The following is a 16,034-nucleotide window of genomic DNA, read 5'->3' on the forward strand; positions in this document are numbered from 1 at the left end:
AGGATTCAAAGCACTTTGGCATTATTCCTGTGAGCCGTTAATTGTATGGAATCAAAGTGGTTCAAAACTATTCTAAACCCTAAATGCAGAGAATCGAAACGGCCTAGAAGTAATAGTTCTTAACAGTAAGGAATCAAAGAGGTCTAGATCTAATCGTTCCAAATAGTTCATTGTAAGAAACCATGGTAGTTCGGAGCCAATAGTTGTGTCATTCATTATAAGGAATCAAAGAACAAAATTGTTCCAAACCACTTTGATTTTTTTATAAAGAAGTGCATATCAAAACATTTTTAAGTAGTTCGGAATAGGAAAGTAATTTGGAAAAACCCAAACCACAAAAAAAAAGGAGGATTAAGGGTAAAATTTAAAATATGGAGAATATTTTTTTAAACATGTCTAATTAACAAGGATTGAGTAAATTTCTTGTGGTTACCATTTATTTTTAAAATAAGGTTTACTTTTTTAGTTTGCAAAAAAATTATTAAGCTGGACCTAGTAAGGTTTGGGATGAATCCAACCCATTGTGTCTAGTATCAGAATCGATCCCACCTAATATATATTAATGGTAAATTGTAAGAAAATACATAATAAATTGAATATTATTTTATCTAGACTTCAAAGACACCAAACATGTCACATTTGGGTCCAATGCACTTGTACCTAATCAGGTTAGGGCTGGGTCAGGTCTGGGTCTAACTAAAACTATTAGGGCCGATCTAGACCTACCCAAACTTGTTTCCACCCGAATTCTCTCTCTTCCTCTCTCTCTATCCATGGTATGATTTTTTTTTAAATAATTTTACTCTCTAAGTATTATGAATATAAAAACTATTATTGGGATTCATTTCCTACAAATCCTCTTCTTGGTGCGTAAACTCCTCTCTCTCTCTCTCTCTCTCTCTCTCTCCCTGGTGTCTTACAACCTTCAGTTTTTGTTGGGTTTCTCTAATTTGCATCGGCTTTGGGGGATCTTTATCTAATTTTGTTGGAAATAGGAATTCAACTTGTATTTTTTGTAAGCTTTTGGTATTCCTAATCAATCATTTATGCCCAATTATACTTCAGTCACATTCTCTGATTTGTGATTGTTCGCAACCAATTACTCTGAATTGTGGGGTTGCCCATCTCTTTTTTCCTTTCTTGTAAATGAGTATTTCATGTTGCAGGTCATACTTTTCTAGCTCACATGGTTTAACTTACACTCTTTAAGATTCTATATAGTTTATGAACGCTTCAGTATTAAATGATGTGCCAAATGAAGAATTAAGTGTTTGTCCATTTTCTTTCATTAGTATGTTGAGAATTCGTTTTCTGGATATTTAGCTCTTTGATCTCTAGAATTGTGACCACATGTTGTAAATTCACCCCGTAACTATGTACTTATGCTAACAAATCATTTCAAATTGAAGTTACATTTTCTTCAAAAGTAGAGAAAAGAGCATATACAATCTACGAGTATCCTAAAATACTCATCCCAAATTATTTCCCAAAACATTATTCCAATAAGATATTCAACTAAAATGCTATAAAAATTGTATATTTTTCTTATTTTTTATTAGCAATGTAGAGGCTACTATTAGACGAGGCAAAGATTTTTCATATGCATATGTACATTTTTCTTATTTTTGTACATTTTTCTTATATGTGCCTCATCCTTTGTAAGTGTTGATGGTGCTTGATAGTTGCCGCCTTGTCTATTGCATCAGGCTTTCAACCCTCTTTTTTTTTTTTTTTTTTGACAAATGTTACTATTTTTATTAATAACTACATAAAGAAAATTACATTATTAGAAACAACAAGAGACACTAGAGAAGATAAATCCTTTGTCAATAAATCAACTACATTGTTAGCTTCACGATAAACATGAGAGAAAGAGACCGAAACAGTAGTTGCAATATCCATAATTTGCAACCATAAAGGATGTAGCTCCCATGGGACTCTTTGATCTTTATTACACCATTTAAGCGCATTAAGAGAGTCACCTTCAATCATGTAGCTATTACCAAGTTCTCTACTGATGAAAAGCTTCAATCCACTAAGCAAAGCACTCAATTCTGCGCAGTTAAAGGTTGCATTACCTATCAAGCCTGCACATGTGAATATAATATTTCTAAAGCAATCCGCATCTCACAACCAATCCTAGGTAACCTAGGGTTTCCCAATGAGCTCCTATCAAAATTCAGCTTTAAACTTCCTTGGGAAGGAGCAATCCAAATATATCTAGATCTAGTTTTACCAACACCAAGGGAGAATAGATTATTTAAATTAACTATAACATATACCTGAGAGATGCCCTATACCTCCTTAGTAATTGATAGCCACGACCAAATAGAAAGCTTGATGAGATGAATTAATCTATCAAATGGAATAGAAGCCCCTTCAAACGTCCTCCTATTCCTCTCCTTCTAGATCTCCCATAGGATCACGCCTCTCGCTATCTTTCAACCTTCTCTACTCATCTTAGGCAGAACTAATGTGAAGCAATCCTTGCCACATTTTGAGGTAGTACCATATTTATCCCTAAAACACCAAACAATCAAATAGCAATTCTCACAGTAAAAGGGCAATGTATAAATAAATGCGCACCATTCTCTCCATCTACCTAGCATATCAAACATATATTTGGTAGAATTTTTCCCCTCTTGATCAAGCTATCGATAGTCAAAACTTTATCCTGCACAACCAACTAAGTAAAAACTTGAACTTTGTGAGGAATGGGCCATTTCCATATTTGAGCAATTTGTGCAAAACTGCATCTCTGGCGATCATGAAAGAAAAGATTATAACATAATTTGACAGAGAAAACACCATTACTTTCAATCTCCCAAATCATCTCATCCTCGGCCATATCCATCATCTCTATCAGTGCAAACCATTGAGATAACAATACATTATTCAACCGGCTATAAGCCAAGACGATATTCCACAAAATAAGTTGACTCCTTTCTACTGCTTCATTTACCTTTAAATTGGGCCTAGTAACAATCCCAAACAACTCAAGAAAAACTTACTTCAAAGCATAACCCCCTAGCTACTTATGGTGCCAAAAGGAAATTTGATCACCACAACCTAAGCTCCATTTAAAGTAACCTGAAATCATAGGCCTACAGTTAAAGATAACTCTCCACACAGGAGAAGTATCCTTACTCCTTCCTCCCCCAAGGCAAAGTTCATATCTGTCCATGCCATATTTTGAATATAAGACTTGGTATCAAAACCGATCCTTCAAATGGAGACTATGCCACCACCATTTGCACATCAAAGCTTTGTTAAACGTTATAATTTTTCAAATACCCAAACTTCATTCTTGTTATAGGGTGCAAAGTCTATCCCATTTTAACAAATGAAATTTTATTTCCTCTTCACATGAACCCCAAATAAAATCATGCATCATCTTTTCGATTTTTTTTTTTTTTTTGCGATCGATGCAGGTATATTTATCAAAGACATCTGGTAGATATGAAGGTTGGTCAAACAAGATCTCAGTATTGTCACCCTAACAAGTATTTAGGCTTCCATTGATCTAATTTAAGTTGAACTATTTCAATTACTTTATTCCAAACTGCAATAGAAATCCTTGAATCTGAAATAGGAAAGCCAAGATAGGTAACAAGAAAGGAAGCAACTTTAAACCCCATAGCATTTGCCAAGTTATCTACAATGGCCTCTGTGCAATTTATACTAATCATGGAAGGTTTATGAAAATTAACTTTCAAGCATAGGGTAACCTCACAACATTCTAAAAATCTAGCAATATTCTTCACTTGAAAAAACTCAGCATCATGAAATATTAGAGTATCATCTTGTAGATGTGAAATCGTAATACCTGAGTTTAAGATCTTAAAAACCGGAGAAATGACCTAAAGTTTCCACCTTACTAATCATCAAGCTAAAACATTTAGCATAGACGATAAATAAAAAGGAAGAAAGAGGATCCCCTTGACGAAGTCCTCTAGAAGCATTGAAGAAACTAATGGGACTCTCCTTAAATAACACTGAAAAATGAGCATAGGTTAGACAATAAAAAATCAAACTTCTCCATCTATATCCAAACCCTATGATCTTCAAAAAATTTAACAGAGCTCCCCACTCCACTTTATGGTATCCCTTTTTCATATCTAACTTTAGCATAATTCCAAGCCTTTTACTCATCACTCTAGAATGGATACAATCTTACGCTACCAACACACTGTTAATAATTTGGCGATCCTGAATAAATCCAGACCACGTACTAGAAATGATGAGAGGAAGGACAACTTTTAGATGCGATGCCAACACTTTAACAATTATTTTATCTAGGCTCGCAAGTAAGCTTATCGGTCTAATATCTGAGATTTCAGATGTCATCGATTTCTTAGGGATCAAAATAAAAATGGTAGAATTTACCCCTTTAGAAATATACCATCTAATCATGAAGCCTCTAACTAACTTCATCAATTCCCTTTTAACGAAGTTCCAAAATTTATGAAAGAAAGCTAAAAGGAAACCATCAGGTCCAAGCGTTTTATCACCTGGCATCATAAACACTACCTTCTGCAGCTACTCAAGAGTAACATCAATCTCCAGATGACACTTCATCTCAATAGACAACACTTTGAAGGGTACTCTGTCTAACTTAGGAGTAAATTTGACTTCCTTTATAAAAGCCTTCTTAAAGTGATTTATGAGTGCTAGTTCCATTGCAGAATCATTCTCTAAATCCAATCCTAGGAATGGTTAATCCAGAGATATCATTCTGCCTTTCTTCTTGCACTGACAATCACATGAAAGAACTTGGTATTAAGGTCCCCTTCTTTCAGCAACGTGGATCTAGACCTTTACTTACAATAAATTTTCTCTGATATCTGAAAATCATCCAACTCTTTCAGTTTCGAACATCAATCCAGAAGAGACTGCTAGATTAAAATACCATCCTCAATTTTTGCTTTGATATCAAATTATTTTCTTTCTTCCAAACGATCAGTTTATGTTTGATGTTCAACAATTTTTTGTGAAATTGATCATCCAGAATCCCCTCAACAATAGTATTTTCCCAAGCCCCTCTAATCAAATCCACTATAACCCCTCAACAATAGTATTTTTGGCCCTTTTTGTTGAGGTTGGTTTCTTTCTTTGAGCTCATGCATAACCACCAGCTTCTTTACGACCAGTTTCGCACGTAGCATTACCAATTCTTCACCCTTGCGTACGATGTTAGCTTTTGCTACATGGACGGCACTAGGCCAAGTCACCGAGGTGGCGTTAATCCTCGCCCTTAGTGCTCGACGTGCGCTTCTATTTTTCTCGACTTCCCTCTCTCTCTCCACTACCGCAAGTGATCTGGTTTAATCGAATTGTGGCCCATACATCATCCCCCCTTACAGGGATTTCAAAATCATATCAACATTAACTAAAAAGGTGGGGGTATTACTATCTAATCTCATCCTCTCGTTCCCATGTCAGTTCTTCCCTTAAATGATACTACCATTGTACCCGGACTAGAGGAATTTCTTTATTGCATAACACGTGTACTTTCCTGTCTAATATCCCAATTAGTCGTTCAACATAGGTCAAATCTTCCCTGAGCGGGATTGGTTCATACTCTAAGACATGGGATGGGTCAGGTCAATATTTGCTCAGCAATGATATATGGAAGACATTGTGGACGCTGGCCAGTTCAGGTGGCAGAGCAAGTCGGTAAGCCACGCTTATAATTCTTTCCAGGACTTCAAAAGGCCCAATGAATCGTGGGCTCAATTTTCCCGTTTTACCAAATCTCGTAAGACCCTTGGTTGGTGATATTTTCAAGAAGACTCGATCCCCCACTTCAAACTGGAGGTTTCTTCAGCGATTATCGGCATAGCTCTTTCATTGACTTTGGGATGTCTTGAGTAGCTCTTTAATTAAGGAAATCTTCTCGAAAGTCATCTGAACTATTTCGGGCCCTAATAATCTTCTTTCACCCACCTCATCCCAATAGATGGGTGACCTACACTTTCTTCCATATAGGGCCTCATAAAGTGCCATCTGAATACTGACTTGAAAATTGTTGTTGTAGGAAAATTCTATAAGAGGTAGATGGTCATCTCAGCTCCCCTTAAAGTCAGTGACACATGCCCTCAACATGTCCTCCAAGGTCTAAAGGGTACTCTTTGACTGTCCATCTGTTTGGGGGTGGAAGGTGGTGCTAAAAGTAAGTCTGGTTCCCAAAGTTGACTGAAGACTTGCCCAAAATCTAGAGGTGAATCTAGTGTCCCGATCTGACATAATGCTGATGGGCACTCCGTGCACTCTTACAATTTCCCTTATGTACAACTGAGCTAGCTTGTCTAGAGCAGAGGTCATGCGAACTAATAAGAAGTTAGCATCTTTGGTTAATCAATCCACCATGATCTAGAAATAGAGTCCATTGTAATGTGTTCCCATTTCCACTCTGGTATGGGCAGGGCCCATAGCAGTCCAGCAGGTTTCTGATGCTCTACCTTCACTTGCTGACACGTCAAACACTTAGTGACAAACTGTGCCACATCTCGCTTCATGTTGTTCCACCAGAAGATCTTTTTCAAATCCTGATACATCTTTGTACTCCCTATGTGTATCATGTAGAGGGAGTGGTATACTTCCTTTAAGACCTTTTTTATTTTCCTGTCATAGGGAACACACACTCGACCTTTAAACCTTAACAAATCATCATTGCTAATAGAGAAATCTCCCTTTCCTTTCATGTTAAATTCTCCAAGGATTTTATCAGTTGGGGATCTCCTTTTTGGCCCGCTCAAATTTGTTGAAGGAGTTGAGGTTCCATCCTTAAACATGACAGCATTCCTTCCCCCTCACTATGGGGCTGAGGTGGGTGCCACTCCACTACATCCTCTAACAGCTTCATTTCTCGAACCATTAAATGTGCCACATAGACCACAGCTTTTTGACTTAGGGCGTCGGCTACTACATTAGTCTTGCCCGGTTCGTAATCAATCGTACAATCATAATCATTCATTAAGTCCATCCATCTTCTTTGCCTCATGTTCAGCTCTTTCTGGGAAAATAGGTACTTGAGGCTCTTGTGGTTTGTGAACACCTTAAACTAGGCCCCATAGAGGTAGTGTCTCCAAATTTTTAACGCGAACACTATTGTCGCGAGCTCCAAGTCGTGAGTGGGATAGTTTTGTTCATGCAGCTTTAGTTGTTTGGAGGCATAAGCATTAACTTTACCTCTCTGCATAAGTACACATTCGAGCCCTTTATAGGATGCATCAGTATAAACCACGAAGTCTTCATTTCCTTCGAGTAGGGCTAATATTGGGGCTATGACTAGTCTCTTCTTAAATTCCTTGAAACTCCTCTCACACTCCTCTGACCATACAAATTTTGCATTCTTCTAGGTCAGTTGAGTCAGGGGAAGCGCTAACTTTGAGAATCCTTCTACAAAGCTCCTATAGTACGCTGTCAACCCCAGGAAACTACGAACCTCGGTCATATTTGTTGGCCTTTCACACTTAAGTACGGCTTCAATCTTAGAGGGCTCAACCGTGATTCCATCCTTAGAAATAATGTACCCAAGGAAGGCCACACTGGGGAGCCAAAACTCGTTCTTGCTCAACTTAGCATACAATCTTTCCAACTTCAAAGTTTGCAAGACCAAACTTAGATGTTGTTCATCCAATTCTCAACTTTTTGAATATAACAAGATATCATCGATGAAAACCACTACAAAGTCATCAAGGAAGGGTCTAAACTCATCAAATCCATGAACACAACGGGGGCCTTGGTTAACTCGAACGGCATCACAAGAAACTCATAGTGACCGTATCGAGTTCTAAAGGCAATCTTTAGAACATCTCTGTCCTTGACCCGCAATTGATGATAACCCGATCTGAGGTAAATCTTTGAAAACACTTGGGCCCCTTGAAGCTGGTCAAAGAGGTCATCAATCCTAAACAGAGGGTACTTATTTTTCACCATCACCTTGTTCAACTGGCTATAGTCAATGCATAATCTTAAGGACCCATCTTTTTTCTTCACAAACAAGACTGGTGCACCCCAGGGCGACACACTGGGTCAGATGAATCCTTTATCCAATAATTCCTGCAACTGCTCTTTTAACTCTTTAAATTTTGCTGGAGCCATTCTATATGGGGCTTTAGAATTGGGAGCAGTGTCAAGTACTACTTCTACCTCAAATTTGATTTTTCTTTCTGGAGGTAGGAATGGAAACTTCTCTGGGAACACCTCAGGGTATTCTTTTACTATCGGTATCCCTTCCAACTGGGTCTGAACATCCAGATTCTTTACCACATAAGTCAAGTACCCTTCACACTTTTTATCCAGAAGGCGAGAGGCCCGGAGGGCAGAGATGAGGTCCAGTGGGGAATTGTCTCTAATGCCCTAGAAGTGTATTTATGCTTGATCATGGCATTTAAAGGTTACCATCTTTTCATGGCAATTGACGGTGGCATGGTGTGTAAACAACCAATCCATGCCTAAAATCACATCAAAGTCTTGAATATCTAGGTGGATTAGATCCACAGGTAGGTCGCACCCATCAATCGTGAGATTACACTATCTATATATTCTATCAGTCTCTATAGAGCCTCCCACAGGTGTGCATACCACTAAAGTATAATTGAGACATACAGGTGCGACATTCATGTAACGGGAAAAATGGGGTGCAATAAATGAATGAGAGGATCCAAGGTCAATTAAGACTTTAGCATTAATATCTCAAATTAAGAGCATACCTCTGATCACCGAGGTGGATGCCTTAGCCTCTTGTTCAGTGAGTGCGAACGCTCATCCTTGGGTCTTCGGGCCATCCTTGATCTTCATCATCGGGCAATCCTTCTCTTAATGGCCAGGCTTGCAGCATTTCAGACATACATTCTTCTTTCGGTAGCATTTCGCTTCAGTGTGGTTGCATCTCTCACAATAAGTACAAATCCGGCATCGGTCATTGTCCATATTGCCCAAAAGACTCTTTGGGATCCTTCGGTTAGGTGGGTACGGCCTCCCTCTGGCATTTCTCCTCGAAGACTGCCAGGGTTTCTTCCCAAACTTTCTCGACGACACAGCTTTCCTTTTTCCTTCCTCCCTTAACCTGCAATCTTTGCAATCTTTTTCCATCTTCAGAGCATGGTCTACCATTGGGGTGTACGACTTTATATTTGCCGACATCACCCTACTCTTGATATTTGGTCGCAAGCCCCTTTCAAATTTAGCCGCCTTTCGCGCCTTAGTATTTACAATGTGGGGCGTATACCTAGAGAGCTCTACAAATCGGGCGGTGTATTGTTCAACAGTCATATCCCTTTGCTCGAGTTTAATGAATTCTACTTCCTTCCTTACCGTGACTGAATCTGGGAAGTACTTCTCGTCAAATGCCGCCAAGAAGTTTTCCTAGGTGACCTCGGTCCCTGTCTCCATCCAAGTCTGCTTCACCGAGTCCCACCAGTATTCTGCTTCCCCTTTCAGCATAAAGGATCCTAGCCTGACTTTTTACTCATCTGAGCAGTGTAACACCTCTAAGATTTTAGCTATCTGTTTCTTCCACCTCTCAGGCTTCTCCACTCCTCCATGCCTCAAAAAGGTTGGGGGTGCCATTATCCTAAACCTCTCCATGAGGCTACTGTCATTCTTCTTGGGCATAGGGGTAGACTGGGTTGGCATCGATTCCTTCATCATTTGGGTCATAGCCCCCAAAGTCTTGTAAAACTCATGGAGTGCCTCAGTATTTTCATTACTGGAACTTGCGTTGTTGTTACGAGCTCTCGGCATTCTTTAAACTAGTCACAAGAACACTTGCCTATCCCAATTTCTTAGTCCAAGAACCATCGCCTGGCTGCTCTGATACCATATCTGTCACGACCCCACCCTCGACCGCCGTACCTTACTCGGCGAAGGGCGATTGAGTGTGGGTTCGTGATCCAATGTAATGTTTGTCACTCAGGCAGGAGTGGACTCAATGCCTTTATTTTCGGTAATCGAGCAAACCATGGAAAAGAACTAGAACAAAAACTCAACTAGCATAAGAGTAAGGAAAAAACTCCACACACCAAAATTCATAATATAAAAATCTTCCAAAATATTACATTTAGTTTGGGGCACCTAAGCCCAATATTACACATATCCACCAAGAACAACACAAAACCAGGGCCAAATAGGCCAAACATAAACAAGGTCAAAGCACCTTCTTCAAGAACACTTGCTCCGTCCTTCAGTCCCCAAACACGAATTGCAACACTGCACCTGTCGCTATCAATATATAAGGAGAGGAGAAATAATGGAATGAGCTATACAGCCCAATAAGCAGGCCTAGTGTCATGCATCTGTGTAGTTCTATACATGTGTGAAAACAGTACAGTTCATCAATATAAAGTCATAGTTTAGCACATCTGCATATCAGGTCAAGGCAGTGAATATGAACATTTCATTTAAAAGACAGTTACCTTTGAATCGGTGTGATCATAAGCATTCGGTCACTAAAATCATTAATCATCCAATCATTATAATACTAAACATTCCTTATACAGAAAATCAATTCTTATCTAATCACTCCCTAAATCACCTACTCCCGCAGTAGAGACCCTATCCATCAGGCTAAGCCACTCCCATTGCTTAAGACCTCTACCATCGTATAGGAGGGAAGGTAATGATAAGTGGGTTAATCCACTTCGTAATGCCCTCAACACACACACACACAGTCCCCAGCGTGTATTTGGGGTTCAATAAGCCCTTACCTTGTAAGGCATCAATCATTTCATTTATAAATTGAGGGTGCGTCCCTTTATCCTCTCCCTTAACCCGTTCCTATCATTATGCAGGTTAGGGGATATGTCGACATCTCCTTCCTTACTACTGATGAGTGTCCCATCACGTAGCAGGTAATATCATAGCAGTATCCACTACCGGTGAGTGTCCCACCACGTAGTAGTCAATATCAACTTAAGCATTGGTCATTAATCACAGTATCGCAACAATTTACACTACCAATAAGTGTCCCACCGCGTAGTGGCCAATTCATTATAGTATCATAACAATATCCACTACCGATGAGTGTCCCATCGCGTAGTGGCCAATACAATGTCTCATAATGGATGAATCACAATGCCTCATACAGATGAATCATATTTCATGATGACATCATAGCATTAAGTAAAATACATGCCTTTCATAAGCTTTCACATGGCATTTACACATAAGCCTTCTCAAGTAGCATTTGGCATTCATTATGAATTCATTTCATCACTATCGCAATCGTGGCCCCTCTTTCTCACAAAGTGCAGTTTACATAGCGTCATTCACATATCTTTATGGAATACTCATGAAATTTTCATATGGAATTCACATTTATCACATATCAAGATAACTTAGCACCGCATGGTCGTAAAATGATGCAGTGACAAGTAACAGTGCCCCTCTTGCGAGGGCATAGCTCCCGATTTAGGGGGAGTTTCAGAATGCCTTAAAAATGAAACTTTGACCTAATACATTGACCTTTACAAAGATAGTAATTTTAAAGAATTTAGGGGCCATTTGATGGGTCAATAGCTCAGTATAATGTGAACATTAGTTGTTGGAAATCTTCCCTGCAACAGTGTGCAGTGACATACTCATGTATTTCGGGTCATAATTCAAAATCCGTGGGAAATTTCAAAAACCTCAAAACATGAAACTTTGAGTACATTCATAAACCTTTCCAATATTTTAAGATTTACAATTTTGGACACCATTTTCTAGGTCAAAACAAATGCCCAAGGAGGACCACAGCTGCTGGAATTAGCAGCGACTATGAGCAGTGTCATACCTTGACATTCTAGGCCATATCTTTTCGTCCAGGCTAAATTTGATCATGACATAAAAAGTAGAAATAAAGTAGACATACATTCCTTTCATTTAAGATAGGTTTGGTCCCATTTGGATCCCATTAAGACATCAAACACGTTGATGAACAAAAGGTCACAATTCTGGAAATTCATATGCTCAAGTTAACATGCTTTTAAAGAACACCTAATATTTCCTAACCAAGCTACACTTTGGACTTGAAACCTTGTTCATGATAAGGAGTTTCACAGTGACCAATTTCATGAGTGTCCATAAATAAAAAGGTCATATATGTGGTAAAAGCAATCATGGCATTGAGAAGCACAAAAACTGAAATTTTAACCTCTTGTTGACCCATTCATTCCTCACATTTTCATTCTATCATCTTATCCATTTCAAATATTTGTTCTTTACATAAAATACGGATGCATAGAAACAAAACCCACTTACCTTGACTTCTCACGGTATCCCAAATCCTCACTCACGGCCTCTACGGGCTTTCCTGAAGCTCCACCAGTGGGTTATCTTCAAGGGCCAGCAGTGAACTCCTTTGAGGGAGAGAGGGAGTAGAATGAAGAAAATGGTTGTCAAAGGGCTTAACTTCTCACGGTTGGTGGGATTCACTGTGGTTGATGCAATCACTCATTGCTCTGACACGTACGGAGCGACGTTGACATGTACGGAGGCTGTACATTTGAGCAAGACACTCCCTACGCTGCTCTTTCTTGCTCCCCTTTTCCAATCGACGCTGGGTCAATTAGTAGAATCATGTATGGGTGCCTAGCTCCTTTGTTTTAGAAGACATTTTTAGAAGTTTTGAAAATAGTGAGAAGTTTTGAAACAGAACCAGGAGGTTGGGCGGGTTATGATTTTAACAAAGAAATTAAGGTTTTTGAAAACACATGATATATAATGAAAATTTTGAAAAGAGAAATATATTTTGAAAAATAAGTTTGCATAGCAGTTTTAGCTCATGCAACTATGGAGCCCTCTAAGCAGTTTAACGTCTTGCAGTGATGGATGTAATCGACCTGACAGTTTAGCATCATATGGTGGCAGTCGTTTCTGATACACCCAACCTTATATGTCATAAGGGGCTAGATGTTTTACGTCATATGAGGCTAGACATTTTGAACTAGATACACCTGAGCTTTTACATCATACGGGGCTAGACATTTTTGAATGATTTCTCATTTGAAAGTGGTTGGCAGTTTAAATTCATGCCATCAAGGAGCATTTTGAAATGGATACACCCGACCTTTTACAACATTTGGGACTAGGCTTTTTTTAATCTGAAATAACTTTTATTTGAAATTAGTTGGAAGTTTAGGCTCGTGCCACCAAGGAGCATTTTGAATGTTCTTGAAAATCAATTTTTTTCTGAGAGAATTTCCATACATGTGGTTGTCTTAGTTCTTCAAAAGCATTTGGAGGGTGAACAAGGACATTTTTTTACAGAAACAGTTAGGCACACACTTTATGTTGCACCATCTGGACAGTATGGAAGATAGTCTCAAGACTTAATCTGATTGTGTTAATGCATGTAATAAACCAATGTTAAATGGATGAATAAAGTTTTAGAATTTGATATTTTCAAGGCTTTACATAATTTTATTTTCAGTTATGATCTAGATTTTTCATAATGTTTTCAAGTTTTTTGGAATTTTTTTGTGTTGCATGACCACAGTATGTCATCCAATCTGGGTTGGGCAACACACCTTGTGTCGCCCAACTTGGGCTGACTTAATTTTTTTATTTTCTTGGCGACACAAGCTATGTCACCCAGTTTGGGTTGGGTGACAGCCTATGTTTGCCAGCTTGGGTTGGGGCGACACGTGTTGTGTCTCCCTATTAATATTTTTTTTATTTTCTTAGCCAACACAGCATTTGTTGCCTAGTTTTGGTTGGTTGGGGGACACAGCCTATATTGCCCATTTTCTTTAGTATTTTTTTTATTTTATTGGGCGACACACTTTGTGTCACGCTATTTGGGTTGAGCGACCGATTTTTTATTTAATTTTATGTTTTTTATTTATTTTTATTTTTATTTTTTTGGAGGACATGAACTTGTCGAGTCCTTGCTAGGATCTTCAATCATCAAGTATTTCTTCATCTTCCAACATCAGCTCTTGTATTTCAATTTAAAAGAGAGTTCTCTGAAGTTTTCGAGTGAAACAGAGTCTCTGGGAATACATGTTACGGCTCCTGAGTGCTCAAAATTTATTTGGACTTCTAGTTTCGTTCCTCCCCACCTACCTTTCGAAGTCCAGATGATTGAGGTCCTTAATCATGTTCTATCAGACTAATGCTCATTGATTTTGCTTTTGACACCATTTTGACTCAAGAAGAGGGAGGAGAAGATGTTTAGAAAGCAAAAGACTTTAGAAGAGATATGGAAAAGATATAACTCTTTTTTTCTTCTTTTATTCATCGCCCAGGATCCCTTTCGGGTGTTCAACCCAATTTTCAACGCTTGGGGTTCCTTTAGAATTTTCAGCTCAACGGATTTTTTTTTTTTTTTCATTACCCCGAGGTCCCTTTGGGGTGTTCAGCCCAGTTTTCAACGCTTGGGGTTCCTTTAGGATTTTCAGCTCAATGGATTTTTTTTTTTTTTTCCATTACCCCGAGGTCCCTTTCAAGCGTTCAACCTGGTGGCCAGTTTTTCAACGCAAAAGGTTTCTTTCATATTTTCAGCCCAGCGGATTTTTTTTTATTATTTGAATAAAAAGAAGATGACGAAGGAAGAGAAGGGGAAGAAGAAGAAGAGTCAATGGTGCCCTTTTGTTTTTTTATTTTATTGTGGCACTTCACCTTAAGATCATGTAGAATTTGATCACATTTTCCTTCTTCAAGTGGCGGGGAGGTTCTAATATCAATTACCTTCTAATTTCCCTTACCCCACGTTGGCATCCAATATCTCTTTGACAATGGTCATTGAATTCCATTGAACTTTTCCTTTGAGCTGCTCCACTTGAATCTTGATTTTTGGACTAAGAATCGCTCTCAGTTTCCTAATCCCTCAATATTTTTTTGGACGGATAAACTCATTATGTTTTCCTCATTAATGGGAGAATTTATATCACTCATTAGGCATTAATGCCTTTTGAAAGATGAGTTGTGGATACCCCATTTGGCTATTACGAGAGGTGATTCATCACCCCACTCCATTTCGATTGTCTTTTTCAGTTAAGATTTGTAATGCTCTTCGGAGGTTAACTACGTAGTATGCTCGTTCTTAGTACTTGAGTCAAAGTGAGACTCTCGCACAAGAAGAATGACTGAATTAAGACTTGATGGCCTTATGATAGGTTGAGAGTTAACAAATAGGAGCTCAATTTCACCAACTGGCCCCATTGTTTTCTCTTCATGAGAGGGGACTACCCCTACTGAGTAATTTGATGGGGCTACCCTTGTAGGGTCTTCTGTTCTGTTAGGAACTTGTTCTTTATGAGATGAACTTTTTTAATATGAGGTTCTCCTGTTATCAGAGTCGTGCCCTTGCCCTAGTTAATTTCTTAAAATCCCTCATCCTGAGGCGATGACTCAATTTGGTCATCCTCTTAGGATACATAGAAGGTCAACTTCTTTCTATTTTTGAGTAAGTAAGTCTTCTTGAAGAATTTTCTCCTTTGTCAGGAGTGATCATTCCAGGACTAAGGCATTTTCATCATCATGAACTTGGGGAGTCTTGGTGGAGCTTGTGCCAGACTTCATCGTGCTGTTGCAATTTTGATTTATTCTCTCACATGTGTGAGTCATCTATTCCATTAACCTGGAAGAATGAATTGAAGGGATGATCTTCCCTAGTTTGATCGTCGATGATAAGATTTCTACTGTCACTTTCAGGACTGAATTTTCAATTGGAATTCAGCATGTGATGACCTTTTTCTTTTTCCCTTCCCTAGGATACGAGTTTGGATTTAAGGTTATCCTCAAAACTTTGATCCTGAGGATCCTTAGTCGCAGAATCCTGAGTGAGCTTATATTTGTTTAGTTTTCATTCACCAGATTTTTCAGTCGATTTCTTCATGTGCTCCAAAGCCATTGTGGATGTTCTTCTAGCTTGGCCATAGTTGCGGTTCTCCTAAGTTAATCAGTTTGAGTATTGGTTGTCAAGGTATTTAGATTTTGTTGTTCTTCTTTGCCATCAGTTTACATTTATCAAACCGTTATCAATGAGGTCCTGAACTCTATGCCTAAAAGCTCATAATTTCTCGCTGTTGTGGGCATAATTTTGA

This window comes from Amborella trichopoda, chromosome 6 (assembly GCF_054954075.1).
Source record: "Amborella trichopoda isolate Santa Cruz 75 chromosome 6, AtrichopodaSantaCruz75HAP2 v2.0, whole genome shotgun sequence".
In the NCBI taxonomy this organism is placed as follows: Eukaryota; Viridiplantae; Streptophyta; class Magnoliopsida; order Amborellales; family Amborellaceae; genus Amborella; species Amborella trichopoda.